Source organism: Erpetoichthys calabaricus, chromosome 15 (genome assembly GCF_900747795.2).
Source record: "Erpetoichthys calabaricus chromosome 15, fErpCal1.3, whole genome shotgun sequence".
Classification (NCBI taxonomy): Eukaryota; Metazoa; Chordata; class Cladistia; order Polypteriformes; family Polypteridae; genus Erpetoichthys; species Erpetoichthys calabaricus.
This window is the reverse complement of record NC_041408.2, coordinates 12756296-12778622: the sequence shown is the minus strand read 5'-3', so window position 1 is coordinate 12778622 and position 22327 is coordinate 12756296. Positions and strand designations below refer to the sequence as shown.

At 41.8% G+C, this 22327-nt stretch overlaps 1 protein-coding gene across 1 annotated transcript in view; it reads left to right on the top strand.

Moving 5' to 3' along the window:
• Window positions 1–2450: 2450 nt before the first annotated feature.
• The window catches only part of hivep2a (HIVEP zinc finger 2a), a 220718-nt gene continuing 200841 nt past the window's right edge, over window positions 2451–22327 (top strand). Inside the window, exon 1 of the mRNA XM_028792422.2 lies at window positions 2451–2706. The gene's annotated coding sequence lies outside the window, so the exon portion shown is untranslated. The remainder of the gene's footprint in view (window positions 2707–22327) is intronic.

Below are 22327 nucleotides of genomic sequence, written 5' to 3'. Positions count from 1 at the left end.
GTGCCTTTCAATATCTATCTATCTATCTATCTATCTATCTATCTATCTATCTATCTATCTATCTATCTATCTATCTATCTATCTATCTATCTATCTATCTATCTATCTATCTATCTATCTATCTAATCCTGCCAACTACGCTATCTATCTATCTATCTATCTATCTATCTATCTATCTATCTATCTATCTATCTATCTATCTATCTATCTATCTATCTAATCCTGCCAACTACGCTATCTATCTATCTATCTATCTATCTATCTATCTATCTATCTATCTATCTATCTATCTATCTATCTATCTATCTATCTATCTATCTAATCCTGCCAACTATTCTATCTATCTAATCCTGCCAACTACGCTATCTATCTATCTATCTATCTATCTATCTATCTATCTATCTATCTATCTATCTATCTATCTATCTATCTATCTATCTATCTAATCCTGCCAACTATTCTATCTATCTAATCCTGCCAACTACGCTATCTATCTATCTATCTATCTATCTATCTATCTATCTATCTATCTATCTATCTATCTATCTATCTATCTATCTATCTATCTAATCCTGCCAACTACGCTATCTATCTATCTATCTATCTATCTATCTATCTATCTATCTATCTATCTATCTATCTATCTATCTATCTATCTAATCCTGCCAACTACGCTATCTATCTATCTATCTATCTATCTATCTATCTATCTATCTATCTATCTATCTATCTATGTAATCCTGCCAACTACGCTATCTATCTATCTATCTATCTATCTATCTATCTATCTATCTATCTATCTATCTATCTATCTATCTATCTATCTATCTATCTATCTATCTAATCCTGCCAACTACGCTATCTATCTATCTATCTATCTATCTATCTATCTATCTATCTATCTATCTATCTATCTATCTATCTATCTATCTATCTAATCCTGCCAACTATTCTATCTATCTAATCCTGCCAACTACGCTATCTATCTATCTATCTATCTATCTATCTATCTATCTATCTATCTATCTATCTATCTATCTATCTATCTATCTATCTAATCCTGCCAACTACGCTATCTATCTATCTATCTATCTATCTATCTATCTATCTATCTATCTATCTATCTATCTATCTATCTATCTATCTATCTATCTATCTAATCCTGCCAACTACGCTATCTATCTATCTATCTATCTATCTATCTATCTATCTATCTATCTATCTATCTATCTATCTATCTAATCCTGCCAACTATGCTATCTATCTATCTATCTATCTATCTATCTATCTATCTATCTATCTATCTATCTATCTATCTATCTATCTATCCTAAAATTAATGTGCAAACCCCTGCCTATAAAGTGTTAAACTTTCACAGACACCGGCCGAATGTGCAGACCCCTGACCTGACATCTAATGCGTAGACAAACTTGAGTTAAATGAGCAGACCCCACACCTAACATGTAAAACGATAAGGGGAATTGCTGCAGACAACACGTAACACGAACCTACATGAAGACGGGGTTAAAGGTGCACACATCACACCTTGGTGAACACGGGGCTAATGTGCAGAGCCCACGTAGAGTCAACTAGTGGCCTGATAACTGAACGGGACCCGCTGGAGTTGTGAGGCAGCAGTATTTTCCGCTCACCGTGCCACCGCACTTCCAATTCAAATTACTATTAGTTATTGATGTAACGAAACGTACTTAAAGCAGATTAATCCAGTTCATTGTCGTAGGTGTCTGATGGTCCTCGGGGCCAGAACCCCGACCCGGACAGGGTGCCGGCCAGTCCGTCATAAAGTACTGACGCAGTAGGGGACAGTGCATCACTCAGTCCAGATTTGGGCATTTACCAGGCAGTACCGGAAGTAGGTGCGCCTAGGGGTCGAGAACGGGGAATTTGGGGTTGTGCATCGGATTTTATTTTATTTCATTTTGCTCTGTGTATTACTGTTTTTCTTCTTTTTATTCGTTGCTGCCGCAGCCATCCTCGTGTCTCCTGCAGTCCTTCAGCCCTAATCACCTGTCAGCGATGCTTTGATGTGGGTGCAGACGGTCCGTCTTGAAGTGAATGACAGCGCCTCATTTGAAGTGAAAACAATCGGCTGGACTTGTGTGTGTGTGGGTTTGAGGGGGGCGCATCTCAGTCGGCGAAAGTTTTGATGGATGACAAGACTAAATCTTTTTAGAGACCGGGCACTGCCATGCCGAGTGTGCACTACTAGACAGCGGCTGCGTGCTGCTCGCCGACCCGTGTCCCGATGTTCCCGAGCTGTCTCCTGTAATTTCTCCAGACTGCAGCTGTTCGACCGACCCCGCTATTTGTGGTCATGTTCTGCCGAGCAAAGAAATCACCGCGCTTTTTTTTTTTTGACACCCGGCCTTTGCAGCCTGCGAAGACTCGATCGGAGCCACTCGAAGTGCCTCTAAATGTGGGCTGTTGAGTAATCCCGCTGGGGGCCCTAGAGCTATTTTTGTTCCTGGATATGCGTCATCAGTGGGTATTTTCTCTGGTGACTACTTTACATCAGTAGGTCTCCTAGCATACGCCGCGCTCTGTCAGTGCCTGCCTTATGATTGATGGGAGGCACGGCTGCTGTTTAGCTTTATTGGTGACCTCAGAGGATGGACAACCGGAATTTCCAAGTTGTGGAATGCTGCAAATGGCTGGAGGTGTGGGGCTGAGATCGGGCCGAGCCAGGTTAGTAAGGCAGCATATGGACTCGAGCTGTTTTTCCTTATCACTGTAGCTGCTGTGAAGTTTCTGTCTTTCCGATACCGAAGACTCGGCTACGTGCAAAGAGCCGAGTGGCATAAATGACATCGCGTGTATCTGTCTAAAGAAAGAGAAAGGAGGATTGTTTTTTTGTTGTTGTTGTTGTTGAACCACGGCTGTTCCGGTAGCCGGTGACTGTGAAGGATCCTCCGTGCGATCCCCCTTACTCACTTTACGAGCTTCCAGTTGCGGCTTGAGGGGAGAATCGCGCTGCGCTACCCTGCCGTACGGGTCCGCGGCGCCGGAGTACCAACAGCGGAACGATGGGATCACCTTGACGGTGTCCCTGAACCTGCAGCGGCGGCCGCGGTCAGATGTGCACACGCTTCTTACCAGCTTTGTTAATGGCATGGCAGCTCGTGGTCATTTCTTATGTTAGTGCCAGTGCGCTGGAGCGACTGCTGCTGCGGCTGATATTGTGGGCACCGGCAACAAAGCAAGATGATATTGGAAAGTTTTTGCTTATTTATGTTTTTATTAGTAGTCGAGTATACAAATGGATATGTCGCTTTGTCACGGAATAACTACTTTTGAAATTGGTGTGACTGACACAGTAGGGCTGCTTTTTGAAAGTGACTTCTGTTTTTTATCAGCAGTGCGGCGACTGAGAAATAGTTGCTTTGCTTGTATTGTATTGTTGGTGGCATTAATATCACTAAAGTATTAAAATCAAACAATTCCTGTTTTTTACTGTTATGATTGTCGCTATTAATTGTACAGCGCAGTTGACATTTTTCGCATTCTTTATGTTACTTGTCTTGGCAATGTTTATGTCCAGTGCAATATTTATGTTATTCTGTTGACCGCTGATATTAGGACTTCTTCTTATTACTTAATATTGGGCTGACGCCTTTAGCCATGGCGACTTACAACATCTGAGAGATAAACAAAAGCCATGAAGCCAGTTGTATTTCTAGGCAGTGGAAGTGACTTGTTCATGGTCACACATGGCAACTGTGGCATTGGTATTGTTATTATTGGGGTGGGCAGGGCAGTTGTTATTATTGTTATTATTATTGATGAGGACTGGTATCCCACCAAGGGCAGTAGTTATTATTATTAGTAGTAGTATTGTTATTATTATTGGGTGGATTGGCATTCCATCAAGGGCAGCGGTTATTATTATTATTATTGCCATGAACTTGCATCCTGCACAGGGCAGTTGTGGACTGGCATGCCACTAAGGGCAACAATTATATTATTACTATTCTGGGGTAGACTGGCATCCCACCAGGGCAGTTATTATTATTATTATTAGTGAGGACTGGCCTCCTACCAAGGGCAGTTAATAATATTATTATTATTAGTAGTAGTAGTAGTATTGTTATTATTATTCAGTGGGACTCGCATGCCACTAAGGGCAGCAATTATCATTATTATTATTATGAGGTGTGCTGACATCCCACCCAGAGTAGTAATCATTTATTATTATTATTATTATTATTATTGTAGTAGTAGTAGTAGTTGTATTGTTGCTATTATTGGGTGTACTGGCATCCTACCCAGGGAGGTAATTATTATTATTATTATTATTATTATTATTATTGAGGAGAACTGACATCCTGCCTAGGGCAGTAGTTATTATTATTTGTAGTAGTTGTAGTAGTAGTAGTACTGGGTGAACTGGCATTCCTCCCAGGGCAGTTATTATTATCATTGATGAGGACTGGCATCCCACCTAGGGCAGTAATTATTATTATTATTATTATTAATATTATTATTATTATTATTGTTATCATTATTATTATTAGTTGTAGTAGTAGTATAGTTGTTGTATTGGGTGAACTGGCATTCCTCCCAGGGCATTTATTATTATCATTGATGAGGACTGGCATCCCACCTAGGGCAGTAATTATTATTATTATTATTATTATTATTATCATTATTATTATTAGTTGTAGTAGTAGTATAGTTGTTGTATTGGGTGAACTGGCATTCCTCTCAGGGCAGTTATTATTATTATTGATGAGGACTGGCATCCCACCAGGACAGTAATTATTATTATTATTATTTTTATTAGTAGTATAGTTATTATTATTGGGTGGACTGGCATCCCACCCAGGGCCATAATTATTATCATTAATATTATTCTGGAGGACTGACATCCCATCCAAGGCTGCTGCTTCTTCTCATTTGCACCCCTTCACCCTACTCTTTCGACCGGCCTCCTTTCCTCTCTTCAGCCAAATGTCCTGCACTTTGGATGTCCATTGTTGTCCGTTGCCGGATATCATCCAACTGTCTCTCTCCATTTCTGCCTTCCTCTTTTCCTTGTTTTCTTCAGCTCTTCTGGGCCTTACCGTCTTTTCCAGTCCTGTCAGACGTGTCCAAACCTCAGCAGGGTCCTGACGGTGACCTTGGCCTCTACTCTCACTCTTCTCTTCAGAGACCTTTCTAATCTCTTCACTGCTCACCACGGCCCCTCCAAACGATGTCCACGACTTTTCTACGGCCATTCATTTCAAGCGCATTTAACTTAAGGAGGTTGACTTTCTTCCGAGTCCAAGACTCACATGCATGTAGCCGCATAGACGTGGCGTCTGTGTCTGTTATTCTTAGTTTGGTCTTCCCTGTTGATGGTCAGGCTTGCAATGGCACTGCCCGCTATTCTCATTCTCTGTTGCACTTCCACACTGCAATTGTTATCTGAGGTTGTCACCACACTCCTGTTATTATTGGGATAAACTGGCACCTGATCCAGGGCAGTTATTATTATTTTTATTGGTATGGAATGACATCCCATCCAGTTCTTGATCCTGCCTCTCACTTGGCACAGCAGGGGTGAGCTCCTGCCTCCCCTTGACACCATTGAGTGGGTCTGATAAACGTTACGTTGTTAATTTCATTCTTTTTTTGATGCACGTCCTTCATGTTGCGAAGCCTACAACAGGGCACGTCCACTCGACTGTCGTTGTTCTCTTTCTACCAAACGTGTCTGTGCCGCGTGGCACTGGCCCACAAGTTGCAGTGTGGCGAGGATCTCCTGAAATTGTCCTTCTGCAGTAGCGGTCATTGGCAGGTAATTTCGAGACTGCCACACTGAATGACGCTTTGTCTCCTGCCTAGAGCTGCTTCTCATGATACACGTGGAAATGATTCGCAGACTTCCACCCCTTTACCACAGCATTTTGGGGCGTCAAAAGATGCCATCGTCACGAGTCTCGACTCGACCTTTCATTGAAAATGCAAAAGAAGGTTCTGAGATTTGAACCCACAACCTCAGGAAGTCCATAGCCTTAACCACTGTGCCATGCTGCTCTTATATTTTTCTTACAAACTAGGGGGCTCTGCCCTCTGCTCACTTCGCTCGTCAACCCCCGGGCGGGCGCTACACGCTAGCCACTTCGGAGCTCTGCCGTTCGCGTATGGGGAAAGCGGATGTACAATTTAAACAGACTGTTATTTTCATGTATGCATAACAGACCTAACTATTTTACATTACAGCGAGTAAGTAACCTTAGTAAAAAATAGGAAAACATAATAAATTGAAAGAAAATTATGTTTCATGTCGCGTTCGAGGTATTCGTTGCGTTATATGTTTTCGTTTTGTTTGGCTTTGAAAGGAAAACACAAATACTTTTTAAGCTTTTACTGTAAAACTTCAGTAAAAACAATTTTTTTGAATTAACGTTTCGTCAAAATCACATTGAATTTTGATTCCGTGTTTGGAGTTACATCGTGACAATGCAACGTATAACTGCGCGTGAGTGAATATCGTTTCTTTCTCTCTAGTAAATGAATCGACTTTTTCGAATGTTTGTCCCTGTGATTTGTTAATTATCTTTGCAAAGCTATTCGACTGTGAAACTGTAAACGTTTTAATATGAATGGCATATCAAGATCTTTCTTTGATGTCTAATGTTATCCCATGAAGATGGACTACATTACCTTTCTTGTTGCCTGTTAAAATTTTACATGTCAGAATTGTTCGACCAATTTTGAATACAACTTATCTTGTCCAATTGCGTAGTCCATAAATGACGCAATAACATTACGATACATCCTTCTTACTACAGTAATTCGGCCAGTAGAAGACCGGACAGTGTTAACGGTTATAGATATTCTTCATGACATTGCAAGTTGATGTTTTCATCTTCCGCACCATCACCACCAACTGTTTCAGCAGAGTCTATTGATACGCATTTAACTAATTTGCCGTGTAGGCGATCGACAATTTTCACATTAATTCGTTTGACTTCATTGTGTCTCTGTGCTAGGATTGCCCGTGTACTCATTTCTTCTGTTGATAACCCTTTGTGATGAAATTCTTCGATAAGATTTGGACATAATGAGTCTTCTTTTATTGGGAACATAAAGTGAGGAAAACAAAAGTTTACAAGAGCTAAGAGAGCACAGGAACTGAGTCTGACAAAAGCATTCACACCAATGAGAGGCGAGAGCACCGTGGGCGTGGGCCGTTAACCGAAAATAGTGCAGAGGAGGGCGGGACTTGAGAAAACCTCTTGGCAAGAGTCTCGTCTCGTCTCAAGATTTTCTTTTATAATAGAGAGATTATTTCATTGTCACCTTTTTAATAAGTAAAGAAGTTCTGATTGTGTTATAACTGCTTGTCCTGAGGAGCAACACAAAGAAGAATTTCAATGTACTGCGTAAACTTGACTTGGTTTGGTGGGAGTATAGCATTAAAGTTGTGTTTCGTTTTTGGTATTATATTTATCACTGAATGTTATTCTTACATTTGTGCCTTTATTTGTGTAACTTGTAGGCATAATATCTTTTAATTGGGCAGCACAGATCCTGCCTTTCGCCCGGTGCTTGCTGTGGGTGCAGAGTGTAGACACTGGGGGGAGCCACTGAGCCCCAAACTCTAGTCACAAGTGACACAGAGTAGTAATTATTATTATTGCCATGGACTTGCACCCCACCAAGGGCACCAATTATTATTATTATTATTATGGGATGGACTAGCATCCCACCCAGGAGAACTGGTATGGGTTGTAATTAAGTGATTTTTATTCTCCAAGAGTCGTTATGAACCGTCCCGCACAGCACTGCACCACAAATGGAATAAACTCTTCCTCGTCTTTTTCTCCCATTCCACTCCTCTTCCTCCAGACAGGTATTGTCCTCCTGCCTCCCGACTCTGACTCCCTGAGATGGGGTGGCTGATTCATTTTAAGCCAGACCCAGGGTTCCCAAAGTTGGGATGATCCATCTCACTAGCTTCCCCTGGCAGTACCCAGAGAACACAGCAGGGCTGTCCCATGGGACTACAATTCCCAGCATGCCCTGTGTGTGGATATATGGGGGCAGCAGTACAGGAATGCTGCCATCTAGAATACTGGGGAAGTATACACTCAGATGAAGTGATTTTGCATTCTCCAAGATACCTTTACAGACTCTTCATGAAGTGTCCTGCACAGCACCACACAACAAAGTGAATAAACTCTTCCTCGTCCTCTTCTCCTGTTCCACTCCTCTTCCTGCAAACAAGTGTTGTCCTCCGCCTCCCGATTCTGACTCCCTGAGATGAGGCGGTGGACTCCTTTTAAGCCGCCCCCAGGGTTCCCTAATTAGGGATGGTCCGTCCCTGCAGCTGCCCCTGGTGGCACCCATGAAAAACAGCAGGGCTGTCCTATGGGACTACAATTGCGTGTGGATATATGAGACTGACATCCCATCCCATAATTATTTTCATTATTATTATCGGGGTGAACTGACATCCCATCCAAGGCTGCTGGTTCTTCTTCTTATTTGCACCCCTTCATCCTATGGACTTTCTGGGCGATTGGTGGTTGCCACCAAACCCAGCCTGGGCTGTCCCACGGGACTACGATTCCTAGCATGCTTTGCATGTGGATATATGGTGGGTTGGCATCCCACCCAGGGGTGTAATTATTATCATTATTATTAATAGGAGTGGCACCCATGGAACCCAGCATGGCCGTCCCACGGGACTACGATTTCCAGCATGCTTTGCATGTGGTTATATGCTGGGTTGGCATCCCACCCAGGGCCGTAATTACTATTATTATTATTTTTGTAATTATTATTATTATTGGGGTGGACTGACATCCCATCCAAGGGTTCTGCTTCTTCTTATTTTCACCCCTTCATCCTATGGACTTTCTGGGCGAATGTTGGTTGCCACCAAACCCAGCCTGGGCTGTCCCATGGGACTACAATTCCCAGCATGCTTTGCGTGTGGATATATGGTGGGTTGGCATCCCACCCAGGGCTGTAATTATTTTCATTATTATTAAAAGGAGTGGCACCCATGGAACCCAGCAGGGCTGTCCCACGGGACTATGATTCCCAGCATGCTCTGTGTGTGGATATATGTTGAGTTGGCATTCCACCCAGGGCCGTAATTATTATCATTTTTATTACCTGGCGTGTTATCATCTAACTTATTAGGAATAGTCTGCACTCCAGAACGGTTACTCCCACTACCCCCCAAAGAAATATTGTGGCCTCTCAGCCAGGTAAGGCTCTTCCCTCAAACCTTTCAGGAATGCCAGTCCACACACGTCATCCATTAGAAGAGTCTGCATGTTCTCCCTATGCCTGCATGGCATGTCCTCCTAATACGCTGATTTTCCTCCCATGTCCTCCAGTTGATTCTGCAGTTCTAAACTGGGAGTGCGTGAGGGGGTGACCTGCCCTCTCCCAAGTGGTTCTTCTATGGAGGAACCGTTTTTTGATTGCCTAAAGAACCATTCCTGTGAATCTTGATTTATTTAGAGTCGTAACAGGCCCCATAAATGAATATGACCTGATGATAGCAGTTTTGTGTAATATCGACGAGTTCCTCATTTTTAAACAATTCGTGGCTGCGTTCAGTCGCACAGGTGACGTTCAGGTGTTCTTGATCTCTCCGTATTCTGCACGGTCGCCGACTAGACGATAATGATTTCTGTTCCGTCCACAAATGGGGGACCTCATCAAAGCCCCCAAGAACCAATTTCATGTTCACAGAAGCCTTCCCAGAGTGAAACGGTTCTTCGTCAATCAAAGTGCCATTACAGAACTGTCATTTTGAAGAAGGTGGCACCGAGTCCAGTGTTGACCCCAATGATGCTCAGTCCTCACAACCACAAAATGGATGAAGCCTTTTTTTGTCATGTATCTAAGTGCAAACAGAAGTAGCCGTTTATTATCAGTGCGGCACGTCGTTTAATATTTTTCTTCTTCTTTTTTCTCTTTCTTCTCTTGAACAAGTCCCCATACTTTACGATTCAGGTCGCCATGCCCTCAGGCCCATCTGTGTTGCTGTACTTTAAAGCAAAGGCAGGCGTGCACACTTTGGCTCCCAGCAGCTTATTTTCCACTTTCCCTGCATTTATAATTCCCTCCTTTTCCCTGCAAGGCTAGGAAACCCAGCGGTGAGATAATGCGACCTTGAAATGAGTTCCCCTGGCTATGAATTTTATCAGCCCCCCCTTCACACACAAACCATACCAGTACAGCCTCTAGACTCTGAAAGGGATTAACCTTATCTTATTTAGAGTTTCTTTCTTTCTATTTGGGTGCTAAATGGCACTGATAGCAGAGCAGCAGCACTTGTGTGCAGTTGTGCCAGCTGTTAAGGACGCCTCTCTTGTCCCCGCCGCCATTCCTTTGTTTCTCCTGAGACACAATTGGCAAAGTGTGAGAGGTAATGGGGGAAACATTCCGGCTTAAAAAGTAATGCGAGTCTAGTAATAAAACTTCATCAATATTCAGCATTCATTTGTTTTTTTTTGTTTTTTGTCAGTTCTCTGTTCCATGCTCAGCTGCATGCCAATTATGATTTGAAATTGCAGTCCACTTTGACCTTAAATTATTTTTTTTTCAGCAATAAATAAGAGTCCTAAATTATTAAATCAATATAAAGAGAAACATTGCAATTATGAAAAGAAAAAAAAAAAACACAACACAGGCACAAGGTGAGAAAACTGTGTTGTGAAAAAGTATTTGCCCCCTTCCCAGATGTTCCCTATTTTTGCATATTCATAAAAATTGTTTCTGCTCTCCAATAAAATTTAGTAAAATGGAAAAGAGTTAAACACACTACACAGATTTTAAATGTATCATTTGATTTATTGAAGGGAAAAAGTGCACAAACACCTATATCACCCATGGGAAAAAGTAAGTGCCCCCCTAAATGAAACACTTGGCTGTGCCAACTTTTGCAGCAACAACTGCAGTCAAAAACTTCCGGTAGCAGGAGACCAGTCTCTGGCATCGCTGTGCAGAAAGTTTGGCCCACTCTTCACCACGGGATTTGTTTTTAATTCATTTACATTGGAGGGCTTTCAACTATGAACTACCCATTTAAGGTCCTGCCAATTTATTATTATGATTATTACTATTGTTATTATTATTGGAATGGACTAGCATCCATTCCAGAGAAGAAATTATTATCATAATTAGAATAGACTGGCATTGCATCCAGAATAGTTATTATTATTATTTTTCACTGGCATCACATCCCAAATAGTTATTATTATTATTATTATTATTGTTGACTGGCATCTCATCCAGGACAGTAAACATTATTATTATTATTATTGGAATGGACTGGCATCTAGGGCAGTAATTATTATTATTATTGTTCTTATTGGAATGGACTGGTATCAGATCCCAAATAGCTGCTGTTATTATTATTATTATTATTATTATGGACTAGTATCCCATCCAGGGGCGGCATGGTGGCACAGTGGGTAGCGCTGCTGCCTCGCAGTAAGGAGACCTGGGTTCGCTTCCCGGGTCCTCCCTGCATGGAGTCTGCATGTTCTCCCTGTGTCTGTGTGGGTTTCCTCCCACAGTCCAAAGACATGCAGGTTAGGTGTATTGGCCATCCAAAATTGTCCCGTATGTGCTTAGTGTGTGTGTGTGTGTGTGTGTGCCCTGTGGTGGGCTGGCACCCTGCCTGAGGTTTGTTTCCTGCCTTTCGCCCAGTGCTGGCTGGGTTTGGCTCCAGCAGACCCCCGTGACCCTGTGTTAGGATATAGTGGGTTGGATCATGGATGGATGAATCCCATCCAGGACAGTAAATATTTTTAATATTATTGACATGGATTGCAATCCCATCCAACGCAGTAATTATTATTGTTCTTACTGGAATGGACTGGCATCCCATGCAGAACAGTAATTATTATTATTGCTTTAATCACCATAGACCGACATTCTATCCAGGGCATTAATTTTTGTTGTAGTTGTTATTATTATTATTATGGACTGGCATTCCATCCAGGGCATTAATTATTATTATTATTATTATTATTATAGGAATGGACTGGCATCCCATACAGATCAGTAATTATTATTATTGCCTTAATAACTATAGACTGGCATTCCATCCCGAGCATTAATTTTTGTTGTAGTTGTTGTTGTTATTATTATTATTATGGACTGGCGTTACATCCAGGGCAGTAATTGTTGTTATTATTATTATGGACTGGCATCCCATCCAGGGCAGTAATTATAATTTTTCTTCTTATTTTTGGACCACTCTGGCATTCCATCCAGAATAGTAGAATTGTCGATGCCATGGGATGATCAGACGCTGAGCTCCTCGGTTTCTTCTGGTGTCTTTTCGGCACACAGTTCTTCTGGGCTGCCATTCACATTATTGATTATTGCCTGTACAGCTGAATGTAACTCTCTTTCTACAAAACTTTACCTTGAACTTAAAGCCTTATTTCAGGCTCCGGACAGAAGAAAAGCCCGATGGTTAATCTACACGCAGTATCAGAAGCTGTCCTTTAGTTAAGCCGATACGCTGTATTTGTCGTCAGTTTCAATCATATGTAAAGATCCCTTTGCTAATTCTTACAGCTTTTGCAGTTTGTTCCGCTCTTTAATATTTTCATTTAGTGACTATCATGCGCATTAAGAGATCCACTTCTGTGGCTTTACAGTTTTTGAGTTCTACCACCACCTGAATTCTGAACAAAGACGTTGTGTGTCGGTTCGCTCTTTTCTAGTTTTATACGAAAACGGTAGCGTCGTTTCACATTGTGGATTTTTTCAGCGCTCTCACGTAAAAGAGTGCTTTTTGCTGTTAAAAAGATGTGTGTTCTCCTTTAAGGATGAGGTGTCGACATTTCCAGCCAATAAACATTTTTAACTAAACACTTAACAATAAAGAATTTTAAGTTTCCATATTTGCTTGTGACGGATCTGCCTTATCCTGTTTGCCCAGCCGTTTTGACCCCTGCCGGTGTAAAGGTCTCCGATTTGTGCTTAGCGATCCCAAACGTCTGCTATTTGATTCATAATCAGCCAGTTCTGCTTATTTTTGGATCAGCTTTTCTCTGGTTGCAGCTTTATATGTACAGTAGTTCCCTTTTTTGATAAGTAAAAAGCAAGGCTGGCTAATCTGAATGACTGCAACGTGATGTACACAAGAAAAGTAGACATTTTCATTCACAAACAGATTTTGCAGTGAGAATTATTATTATTATTATTATTATTATTATATATGTGTGTGTTTGTGTATATATATATATATGTATATCTATTGTATATATGTGTTTATTTGTATATATGTATATATATGTGTGTGTGTGTATGTATATATGTGTGTATATAAATATATATGTGTGTATATATGTGTTTAAATATAAATATATATCTGTATATGTATATATATTTCTATATATATATACTGTATATATATATATATATATATATATATATATATATATATATATATATATGTGTGTGTGTGTGTATATGTATATATGTGTATATATACTGTATATATGCGGGTGTGTGTGTATATATAAATATATATGTGTGTATATATGTATATATATATATTATTAAAAACTAAAAAGTTTTCATCTATTGTTCAGTGCCTATAAAAAGTTTTCACTTCCTTGGGTTTTCTCACATTTTATTGTCCTACGACATTGAACCGCAGTGGATTTAATTTGGCTTTTTTTGACACTGATCAACAGAAAAGTGTCTTTGATGTCAAAGTCAAAACCGATCTCTGCAAAGTGGTCCAAAATAAAACACAAAATAATTGATTGCATAAATATTCACCTCGTTCAAGTTAGTATTTAGTAGACGGCAGCAATGCTAATATTTGTAATGCACCATCTGTTGGAATACAAAAACACAATGCATTTTGTTACTATATGCGTTTTCAAATACCAGTAACGGCAGACTGCACGATAACGTGCAGTGAATACACTTGACTTCTAGTTTTCCTACTCCTTCTTTGTACGTTTATCATTCGTTTGCTCAGAGGTTGATCCTCTTGCTCCTTCATGAGCAGCTCTTCTTTTCTCCACCCTAGCGGCCTGCTTCTTCTCTTCTTTCGTCGGCATCTGATTAAGTCAGTGTTTGTGTTGCAATTACTTAGTATGTTTTCCTTAATTTTTCACTTAAGCTGGCACTTAAGTCTTCATTCTGCCTCAAGAATGATTTAAGATATGAAGAGGTAGGGAAAGTGACGGCGAATGTGGTAGGAATGAGAATGGCGCCCGTACACATGCACTGCATGGCTGCCCTGCTGGCCACTGCTGAGAGTTGATTCTACAATAAAATAAAATAAAAATAAAAATAAAAAGAGGAATAACCTTGGAGGTCAATCATCACCCTGAAAGCAGATAGCAGATGTCACGTACTATATGTGTGCCAAATTTCAGGTCAATTGGTCAAACGGTTTGCAAGCTACAGGTGATTTGAAATCCTGGACAGACAAACGAACAGCCACGGTAGCGTATTATATCAGCAGATATTTTAACAGATGGTGCACTGCAAACATTTATGTTGAACGTGGCCAACAGAGTTTAACTGCCAAATGGGCAGAAATCAGCTTTTCCACCATAATACAAGGCCAAGTGTCTATCTGTGTATCTGTATGTCTCGGTTATATGCCATTCAGTATGGGACTTGTAAAAGCAGTGCTAATGTGTCTGATGTGCCATCTGTTGGAATGAAAAAAAAGCAATGTATTTTGTTACATTTTAATAGATGGTGCACTGGAATCGTTAAAGCTGAATACGTCGAACAGAGTTTACCAGCCGTTCAGACAGAAATCAGATTATTCACTTTAATAAAAGGACAAGTGTCTGTGTATCTGTGTGACTGTCTCGTTACATCTCCATTATGTGGCATTTGGTATGGTACATGTAAAAGCAGCTCTGGTATTTGTGATGCGCCATCTGTTGGAATAAAAAATGCAATGCATTTTGTTACTACATGCATTATCAAATACGTTTTAATAGATGGAGGCACTGCAAACTTCCATCCATCCATCCATTTTCCAACCCGCTGAATCCAAACACAGGGTCACGGGGGTCTGCTGGAGCCAATCCCAGCCAACACAGGGCACAAGGCAGGGAACCAATCCCGGGCAGGGTGCCAACCCACCTCAGGATACACACAAACACACCCACACACCAAGCACACACTAGGGCCAATTTAGAATCGCCAATCCACCTAACCTGTATGTCTTTGGACTGTGGGAGGAAACCGGAGCGCCCGGAGGAAACCCACGCAGACACGGGGAGAACATGCAACCTCCACACAGGGAGGACCTGGGAAGCGAACCCGGGTCTTCTAACTGCAAGGCAGCAGCACTACCCACTGCGCCACTGTGCCACCCTATGCCATTTGGTATGGTATATGTAAAAGCAGTTCCGATATTTGTGATGCGCCATCTGTTGGAATAAAAAATGCAATGCATTTTGTTACTACATGCATTATCAAGTCCATAGATGGAGGCACTGCAAACTTTAATGCTGAATATGTCCTGTGGAGAGTAACTGCTGGACGGACAGAAATCAGCTTTTCCACCATAATGCAAGGAAAAGTATCTATCTGTGTATCTATATGTCTCAGTTATATGCCATTCGTTGTGGGACTTGTAAAAGCAGTGCTAATGTGTCTGATGTGCCATCTGTTGGAATGAAAGAAAAAAGCAATGTATTTTATTACATTTTAATAGATGGTGCACTGGAACCGTCAAAGCTGAATACGTCCAACAGAGTTTAGCTGCCGGACAGACAGAAATCAGCTTATTCACCTCAATGAAAGGACAAGTGTCTGTGTATCTGTGTGTGTGACTGGTTGCTAGGGTTACAAAAATAATAAATGTAAGTATTCAAAACATATAGAAGATTGGTGATAAAATCAGTAATAGAAATAATAATATCAAATAAGGGTCTTATAGAATAAGAAAATTGACCTTATTGGCCTGTTCTGTTGTCTTAGTATATTATATTATATTATATTATATTATATTATATTATATTATATTATATTATATTATATTATATTATATTATATTATATTATATTATATTATATTATATTTTGTGCCCTGTGTTGGCTGGGATTGGCTCCAGCAGACCCCCGTGACCCTATGTTTGGATTCAGCGGGTTGGACAATGGATGGATGGATGGATGGATATATTATATTATATTATATTATATTATATTATATTATATTATATTATATTATATTATATTATATTATATTATATTATATTATTATAGGCTGGTAACAACAGTGTGTCAGCAATTCTTTTGCCCCTGTTTGGGTCAAGTGAACGAGATTTATCGCTCTAATGCTGGTGACTAATAACTTTGCATGGTGGGCATTTGATGAGTGAAAATAACGATAAATCATCGTTCAAGATGCTAAACAAAAGCCTCAGCATGATTAGGCTGGAGCCACTAGACCAGGCCAATGTGGGAGCGACCATTTTCTCAACAAAACTCTTTGACTATAAGAGTGGCCAGTTTGACGAACGACCCCGAGGGGAAGCAACAAAAACAAGCAACCCTATCCGATGAGGAAAAGAGTGCCACTCGGGATTGGGAGAGTATAATTATTCCAGACCAAGCGGACAAGCCACGGGTCAAATTATAAAACATGAGGTCTGCGTTGGTGACTTATCCCATCTTAGGCGGATAGCACAGCTGGCATATTTATAATTCATTTAGTTCACTTTGCAGAGATCAGTTTTCACTTTAAAGTGTGAGCCTGTTTTCTGTTGATCAGATGCCAGATTCAATCCACTGTGATTTATTGTTGTATAATAATAATAAAATGTGAAAACACCCATGGAGGGGGAAAACTTGTTATAAGGCACCGGTAGAAAATTAATTTCTTAATTTTGTGGGATAGTCTCTCTGCCAGTCTGTATTTGATATGGCAACCGTTATGTAAAGTGGCATTAATTGAACAGAAATGAGCTTTATTTACAGAGAATATTTGAAAATGTAAAAAAAAATAATAATAATAATGAATAAACCAAATGTTAAGGACAGGGAGAACAGATCTTCAGTGCAGTGGAGACTTGAGCGGATTGCTGATGATGGCACCCCGGTCTTAATGGGTGAGCTGTGCGAAGCTCTGCTCTCTAAATGTAGGCCTCTTCAAAGCACATCTCGTGATAGGAAGTGATGTTAAACATCCTGAGAATAAAGAGCGCCGAGCATCTTGCAGGGTCCTTGCAGCTGCACGTCAGTCTGTGTTTGCATTTCTGCAGGTTCGCCTGTGGTCTGTGCGGAAGTCGATGGCACTCTCGTCGCTCCTCTAGCAAAATGCATCCCGTGGCTCTAACACCTTCTGCCAGACCAGATGTCAGTTCAAGTACGACTGCATACTTGTGCAGAGGCTCGGCCTGGGCTTGGCTCGCAGATGTCTTCTCTCATGACATCCTCTGCTCCTGGTGGCATTACGTGAGGATCCTGCCCAGCTCTTGGCCTGGTTCTTTTTTTTTTTTTTTGCTGGTTTTACAAGGGCACTCATCCAGGATGGCATGTTGACGATCCTGCTGTTTCAGTGGCTTCATCTGAACTTGACCGTTTGTCCTGGTGTTCCAATCTTGTACGGTTGGCCTACTTAAGTAAGATTAGTGCTGATCCCCACCACCACCCCACCCCACCCCAGCATCAGTGACCGTAAAGCTGTTCAGAGTGCCCAGTGCTAGCAGAGCAGTATGTGAATCTCTTGGCTTTGCTGCCAGAAGCTTTGGGCATCGATATGACGCTGCTTTGCCAAGGCAGAGAAAGGACTGAATATTTTGCAAGGGGTACTTATCTGCTGAATTATGCATACTGTTCTCATACCAGAAGGTGAAAACTGGCGTTCAGAGAGAGGGGAGTGCAGAAATCTGACTCTCTTTGCTTTTTCTGGCATCTTTTAACATATTGATTAATGCAGAAAGAGAAATGCAGCTGGCCATCCATCCACCCATCCATCCAACCATCCATCTACCCTCCCATCCATCCAAATCCACCCATCCATCCATCCATCCATCCATCCATCCATCCATCCATCCATCCATCCATCCATCCATCCATCCATCCATCCATCCACTATACTCACGCTTGAGCGAAGCGATCGAGACCAGATCATCTTGGAGAGACACTTTGACGACACGCAAGACTAGACATTACAACCTTATGAAGCAAAACCTGTGAGACGGTGACTTTTGCATGTCACGCCGTACTTACAAACAATTTAAAACAAGTTCACGGACATCTAACCTCGCAGTTGTTGGAATGCTTTTGGCAGACACACTTCATGTGCTCCCAGCTCTTAAAAAAATGACAAGCAGAACACGCAGATAGCCAGCAGCAGCTGCAGCAAGCCAGCAGATGATCCGAGCACTTCTCCTTAGCACCCGTTCAGCCCTCAGCCCTCTCCTCCTCCTCCTTCAGAATGCTAGTGGTAGAGATGCGGAGTGGCAAAAGGACAGCTGCTGTACAGGCTGATTGACGCAAAGCGCGATAAGCAGAACACACCAGCAGCAAGACAGCAGCTGAACCGATCGCATCTCTTCACAACACGGGCAACGTTATAAGTCCAGCACAAAAGAGATTTAACCACGCCCGGGGCAGGACATAAAGGACAAGTATTGTTTTTACAAAAGTTTTAAATTAAAAATGAAAATAATATATATGTAACAATTCCCATGAAAATAACAATCTTTTTAAATTGTTTATCCGGTAAACCAAACCCGGGGTTTAGTGAGCGAAGCGAGCAGGGGTCAGAGCCCTCTAGTAATAATAATAATAATAAATCCGCGATGTAGTGGGGGCATGATAGCTGAACCGCGATATAGCAGGGGATCACTGTAGTTGTAAGTAGGGCGTAACTTGAAAGAATCTCATGTTAAAAGTCTCCGTCTCACGGGACTTCATACCGCAGCAGCGCTTTTGGAATCTTTCAATTCTTGCTGGCAACACGAATTAGACGAGCTACAAATCTCCGACTTAAAGTTTAAGTCTGAACAATATATTCGATCTCTTTTCGCTTCTCCGTTGTTTCACCAAGTAATAATTTCCGTTTCTTTGCGCTAATGCGATCTTTCCTCTCCTTTTTTGAGAATGGAATTTTCATACCAGGCGGCACGGTGGCGCAGTGGGTAGCACTGCTGCCTCGCAGTTGGGAGACCTGGGTTCGCTTCCCGGGTCCTCCCTGCGTGGAGTTTGCATGTTCTCCCCGTGTCTGCGTGGGTTTCCTCCGGGCACTCCGGTTTCCTCCCACAATCCAAAGACATGCAGGTTAGGTGGATTGGTGATTCTAACTTGGCCCTAGTGTGTGCTTGGTGTGTGGGTGTGTTTGTGTGTGTCCTGCGGTGGGTTGGCACCCTGCCCAGGATTGGTTCCTGCCTTGTGCCCTGTGTTGGCTGGGATTGGCTCCAGCAGACCCCCCGTGACCCTGTGTTCGGATTCAGCGGGTTGAAAAATGGATGGATGGATGGAATTTTCATACCTCCATTATCTCTAACCTGCTGCGCATGTGTACCGCGCCAACAATTTTGAATTCTTTACAACGTTCTACTTTGTCATCTACTCTTTATCCTATAGTTCCAGCCCCGGGTGTGGTTAAATCTCTTTCTCTTGGGACGTATGAACGCACGCTAAGGAGATGCGGTCAGATCAGCTGCTGATGAGCTGCGTGTTCTGCTTGTTGTGCTGCGCGTTGATCATTTAAAAGCCTGTACAGTAGCTGTCCTTTTGCCACTTTGCTGCTCGCGTTGTGAATGAGGGGTGGGGCTGAACGCATGCTAAGGAGATGCGGTCGGATCATCTGCTGGGTTGCTGCTGCTGCCGAGCTGCGTGTTCTGCTTGTCGCGCTGCGCGTCGATCATTGAAAAACCTGTACAGTAGCTGTCCTTTTGTCTCACTGCGGGACGTCAAATTGTCTTTGAGAAGATCACGTCTCGTCTCCCTCCCCAGATTTATTTTTATAATAGAGAGATTTGTTCATTATGTTATTGTTCTGTTGATTTATTATTTGTCTAATTATGTATTATCTGTTCATTTTATTCTGTTTTTTTTATAGTTTCTATGTGTGTTTTGTAGTTCTCTCATGTTGCTTGTATTTTGTGGGTGGATTCCCCAGAAGCTGAGTCACTCATCCATCACCGTTAAGGGACCACCCCAGCCCTATAAAGACATCCTGGGAAATGAAGTCCAGGATGCATCATTTTGTCTATGTATTGTGTTGGAGTGTGGGAGCCGCCACTTGAATAAACTTTTAGCGTAGTCGGCAGGATTTGCACTGTGGATGGGTGAAGTGTAGTGGCTTGTTGGTGCTGTCCAAAAAAGGCCGTGTGCTGAATGAGGGAAAGCTCAGCTGATGTCACCAGGAAGGTTAAGAGGCTGGTCCCGCACATAGGAACATTGGAATTCTGGTATTGCTAACAGCATAAAGGAGCTGCCCACAAGGGCCTTTTTAATGTCGACATTTTGGGTTTGTAGCTAGCAGTTACCACAGATGTCTAGAGTGGGATAGATCGTGATATGTGTGTGTGTTTGTGAGACCCCACTCCATGACAAAAAAGGTGTGCTGAAGTGGACTGGCAGTCTATGACTCTGAATTGAGCGCTTTGAGTAGTGAGAAAAGCACTATATAAATGTAAAGAATTATTATTATTATTATTAACTAGACAAAGAGCCTGTTTCGACAACGTAAGATGAAACGGGCACGAGTTTGTGTCAGCAGTGTTTGAAGAACAAATGATAAGTAACGAAGAAGTTGTTTTGTAATGATTGTAGTCCGCTTTACTCATTACTGTACAGGCTTGAACTGTTAGTTGATGAATTTTCCAGGCCTATAGTATAATATTGAATGATGAATGTTCCAGTACAATATGGAATAGTAATAAGTATAAGCACCACAAACCTGATATAGGTGTATTGAATGAATGCGTAACTGAATCAGAATGCGTAATTAGGCCTCGAGCTGTAGTCGAAATCGCCTTTCAGGCCTCTAGAGCTTTAATCGAAGTCGCCTTTCTCTTTGAATTTTTGCGGCCGTAAATCCGCCGCCTGCTGCAATGTTGGGGTTGGATGTCGGTCTCGTAAGGTTTTTCGGGCAGCTGCACAGAAGGCGACTGCGCATTCGGCTTCGGACGTGCGCAGAAGGCGACTGCGCATTCGGCTTCGGACGGACGTGAGTGAGTGAGTGAGGAGGCAGGTGAATTATGTATTAAGATTGGTTTCAGTGGGTTTGAGAACATTTTCTTGTGTTACATTACATACGCACAAGGTGTGATCCAATGTTTTTTTAACTTGATCTACCGAACATCACGACAAAAACACCATCAAAATTCAATAGGTACAGTGGGTACGGAAAGTATTCAGACCCCCTTCAATTTTTCACTCTTTGTCATATTGCAGCCATTTGCTAAAATCATTTAAATAAATTTTTTCTCTCATTAATGTACACACAGCACCCCATATTGACAGACAAAAAAAAGAATTTTTGAAATTATTGCAGATTTATTAAAAAAGAAAAACTGAAATATCACATGGTCCTAAGTATTCAGACCCTTTGCTCAGTATTTAGTAGAAGCACCCTTTTGAGCTAATATTGCCATGAGTCTTCTTGGGAAAGATGCAACAAGTTTTTCACACATACCGCTTAAAATTAAGGCCAAAAAGTTCTATCTTGGTCTCATCAGACCAGAGAATCTTATTTCTCACCATCTCAGAGTCCTTCAGGTGTCTTTTAGCAAACTCCATGCGGGCTGTCATGTGTCTTGCACTGAGGTATGTGTGGAGACAACCAGGCACTGCTCATCACTTTTCCAATACAGTCCCCACAGTGAAGCATGGCGGTGGCAGCATCATGCTGTGGGGGTGTTTTTCAGCTGCAGGGACAGGACGGCTGGTTGCAATCGAGGAAAAGATGAATGCGGCCAAGTACAGGGATATCCTGGACAAAAAACCTTCTCCAGAGTGCTAAGGACCTCAGACTGGGCCGAAGGTTTACCTCCCAACAAGACAATGGCCCTAAGCACACAGCTAAAATAACGAAGGAGTGGCTTCACAACAACTCTTGTGACTGTTCTTGAATGGCCCAGCCAGAGCCCTGACTTAAACCCAATTGAGCATCTCTGGAGAGAATTAAAAATGGCTGTCCACCAACGTTTACCATCCAACCTGACAGAACTGGAGAGGATCTACAAGGAGGAATGGCAGAGGATCTCCAAATCCAGGTGTGAAAAACTTGTTGCATCTTTCCCAAGAAGACTCATGGCTATATTAGCTCAAAAGGGTGCTTCTACTAAATACTGAGCAAAGGGTCTGAATACTTAGGACCATGCGATATTTCAGTT